A 4,007-nucleotide genomic window follows, 5' to 3' on the forward strand; every position below is an offset into this window, starting at 1 on the left:
TTTGAATTTGATTCTGAAATGCTGAAAATAGATACTAGAAACAGGAAGTAATTTGGGGTTTGATAAAAAAATGTTATCTTTAAGGGAAAAAAATAAACCAACTTTAAAGGTGATATGCTAATTAGATTTTCCTCAAAATGATAACACATGTAAAACTCTTTTATAAACTAATAATTTCCTGTTGATCACTAAAAAGGTGACCTATTTTTAAAAAAACTATAACATAATAAGCAAGAAAGTCTTTACAGTTAGCTTTGCATGCAATATATAATTTGAGGTTAATCCTCTTATAAATTGTTTTTTGAAATTTTATAAAATTAACATTATTAGACTTGTTTTATATTTTCAAATTATGGTTGTTATAATATATAACAGTTTTATTCAAGACATTATAAGATTTCTCCTTACATATCACAAAAGCCAAATAAAGTCAATTTACTGAGGCTTAAATTCATCCCGGCTATTAAGATTTACCTGAGGCTGAAATGAACACATTTTCCTATATAAGTAAAGATGGCAAGAGTCGGAAAAGAGGTTGATCAGTATTTAATGCACAGAATTAAAAATAATTGAAGTAAAATGTTTCTTGTGCCCATTGAATCACTAACCTGGGGCTAGGAAAGCTCAATTAAATGTGTTATAAACCCAGTGGTAAGCAACCAACATGTCTTCTGTCATATGGGGAGGGGTTCATGATTACAGATAATCTTCTCTTTAATAGTGTACACCTAGTAAGAGGGAAGCAATAGCATCTTCTGACTAACCTGAGTATTCCAGTTTCTATCAGTATTATCTCTCATTGAGTTACCAAATTAATGTTCTGGTGTGTGTGTGTGTGTGTGTGTGTGTGTGTGCGCGCGCGCGTGCGTGCGTGCGTGCACGTAAAATGTTTGTCTATGAGTTCTCTTAGGAGAGTTTGCTAAATGTCTCCTGGCAAGGCCTTATCCTATTACACTGTGAAGATTTCTTTTCGTGCTGAAATATGTTTGAGTCAGTGTCCCTAAAATGGCTAATATAAGAATCTATGTTAAGCTCATGCTAACAATAACACTCTGTAGCCTGCTTTTTAATTAAACAGATAACTGAAAACCTTTATTAACCTTTAAAGCAAAATTCTATCAAGAATAGTATGAGATTAGAAGGTTTCTTATTATCACAAGATTAATTGCCTCCAAATCAGAGAATCGTTAGCTAGAGAGTAAGTCTTAATTTCTAATACAATTAAATTAACAATAAACTTAGAATGAGAGATGGGCTCTGGCATAATTATATACACAAAGCCAAAAGATATTCGGTATTTTGTATTTCCATGTTTTGTGTATAACAACCTTCACGTCTCTAAAACTACATTAAATTTGTTGTAGATCATTCTTTGATGTGTTCATTTAATACCCTCAGACCTCCTGTACACTCCTGGGCCTTGGGTGAGATGAGTGAAGCACTTGCTGTGGGCACAAATGTTAAGGAGCCACCAAAAAACTCAAATAATTAAGATGAATAATATTTTAATGTTATATTTTAAAGAAATAAAATTAATTTAACAATTCTTAATGAAGAAAATATCAAATAAATACATTATTAGTATTACTGATTTTTCCTTTTGCTTTAGGCTCCAGTATGTTTCAACACAGCATAGCTCAAAATTACTTATTGCATTATTTCAAATTCTGGCTAACTTAATTTCATTAGAAGAATATATTAGGTGGTTCACAGAATTGTTAGAAATTTAAGGAACTAGGTTCAGAAAATGAGTATAAAACAAAAATTTTAGGCAGCAAGGAAAGTATCACTGTATCAGTTTGATCATCTTATGATTATTGTCATTTTTTTCCTATTGGATACTTCATTTCTAGACTTTGCAATACATATTTTTTTAAATCTCGCTGTATCTTTGTATCTCTTCGAGATTTCAAGTTCTTGGATGGAAATAGAAAATCAGCAGAGCCCAGGACTGATGCATGTGTGTTAGTTTTTAGGGATTAGATAAAGCTAAATCTTGCTTCCTGTCAAGACCCACAAAATGGAGGATTCCTCTGAAATAAGAAAATATTCAGTTGAGGGATAATAATAAAATGCCCAGTGTCTACTGCATTCATTATTAACTGTAGCCCTAGAATATATCAAAGTGAAAGCCTATTATTGCCAATTTTTCAAACGGAAAGAAAAAAATACAGAAACAAATAAAATAGTGGTAATGTCAAAAACTTCAGCTACAGTAGAAAAAATAACTTTAATATGAAAATTAAAAAATATTTCCTGAAAGAGTACTAGGTCATTTTCTTGGTATTAGAAATTAGAATCACTTGTGGTATTCAAAGAAATTTATTTTATTTTATTATTATTTATTATTATTATTATTATTATTATAATTTTTAGGCGAGGCAACCCTTGGTTGACCTCACAGATTGCAAGGACCTTGTCAGATTACAATCCCTTATTTTTTATTTTCTATGCCTACAGCGCCTGGTCTTCCTAGGTGGTCTCCCATCCAAGTACTAACCAGGCCCGACCCTGCTTAGCTTCCGAGATCAAAGGGGATCTGGCGTGTTCAGGGTGGCATGTCCATAGACAGAAACTTTTGATTACTAGTGAAAAACCAAATAAATTCAAGAATCTCTAGATAAAAATTTAAAGGAAAATACTAATTTTTATCCAGTTATTAGAGATATACTAAATAGCCATTCAGAAATGTTTGTATATATGACAGACTATTAAAAAAAAAAACCACTTGATAGTGCATGATAGTAAATCTTCTCCAAAACAAATATGCAAAACAAAATTTCAAGACTCTTAATATTGATGAAAGAAAAATCAACAAATTAGAAGCACTTATTCATGAAAACTGTTAGAACTTTGGTTGGGGTAGGGGAAAGCTGAGTTTGCAGCCTTCTTGCCTAGGCTGCTGCAGTCTGCCCAAAGTTAATTTTCGTGGTAGTTTCACAATTTTGTTGTGAAAACAAAACCAGCAGTGTTACTGCTAGAGAGACAGGCTTGATTTGGGGTAGAAGGCAAAACCCATGACCAGCAGCATCATCAATAAGAGTAGAAACTACCTCAGGAAATGATGGACAAAATCTGCAGCTCAGTTAGCCTAAAGTCACTGTCCATGTAGGGGTAAAGAGTGAAATCACCCCAGTGTGAAATCACCCCAGTGTGAAATCACCAAATGTGCAATCCTGAAAATGAGAGAATCCAAGAAGAGTTAGCTTTATAAGCTCTCCACATATGTCTGTTTGACTAGGAAATTATATTCATGCATGGGGAATCCTGAGAGGGTCCAGTGGAAAGTAAAAGTCAAGGTATACATACTTGAGAGCTGGCTGAATTTTGAATGGCTTCCCAACCCACAGACAGATATATAAGCAGAGGGTGGAAGCTTTACAGGCTCGTGGTGTTTGAGCTTAGCCTCTGCCCAAATCATTGTCTGAATATTAAGCTATGCAGACACAGGACACTCCTTACTATACTAAGCTAAAAAAGTAAAATAAGAAATATAAATCTGAGCATAGATATCAGTAACTACTACAAAGGAAACCTATTTCAGAGATTAATAATTTCAGAGAAAACTGGGAAATCATAATCTAGATTTGCTAGAGTATAACCAGTCTCATCCAAAATATCCAAACCTCGACAACAACAAAATTAATATGAATAAATAATCAAACAAAAAACTCTAGAAAATTGTGACTTGTAGTCAGGAAAAAAAACAAAAAACAAAAAACAGTCAATATAAACTGATTCTGAGTCCAGATGTTGGATTTAGCAAACAAGGACTTCAGAGAAGTTACTATAAATATATTCAAAGAATTATAGCAATTGTTTAACAATGGAAAGAAAATATGATGAAACAACAAATAGAGAATATTAGTAAACAGAACTAAAAAAATAGGTTCTAAAATTGAAAAGTATAACAAATGAAAAATTTACTAGATGAGCTCAAAAGCAGACTTGAGAGGACGAAAGAAAAAATCAGTGACCTGAAGATAGAAATTATCCTATTTGAAGAA

The 4,007-nt window shown here is 32.5% G+C and overlaps 1 pseudogene; it reads right to left on the minus strand.

Annotated features, from left to right (window-relative positions):
- Window positions 1-2,451: 2,451 nt before the first annotated feature.
- LOC120605113 (uncharacterized) lies at window positions 2,452-2,570 on the minus strand (annotated as a pseudogene).
- Window positions 2,571-4,007: the final 1,437 nt, after the last annotated feature.

This window comes from Pteropus medius, unplaced genomic scaffold, assembly GCF_902729225.1.
Source record: "Pteropus medius unplaced genomic scaffold, Ma_sr-lr_union100, whole genome shotgun sequence".
In the NCBI taxonomy this organism is placed as follows: domain Eukaryota; kingdom Metazoa; phylum Chordata; class Mammalia; order Chiroptera; family Pteropodidae; genus Pteropus; species Pteropus medius.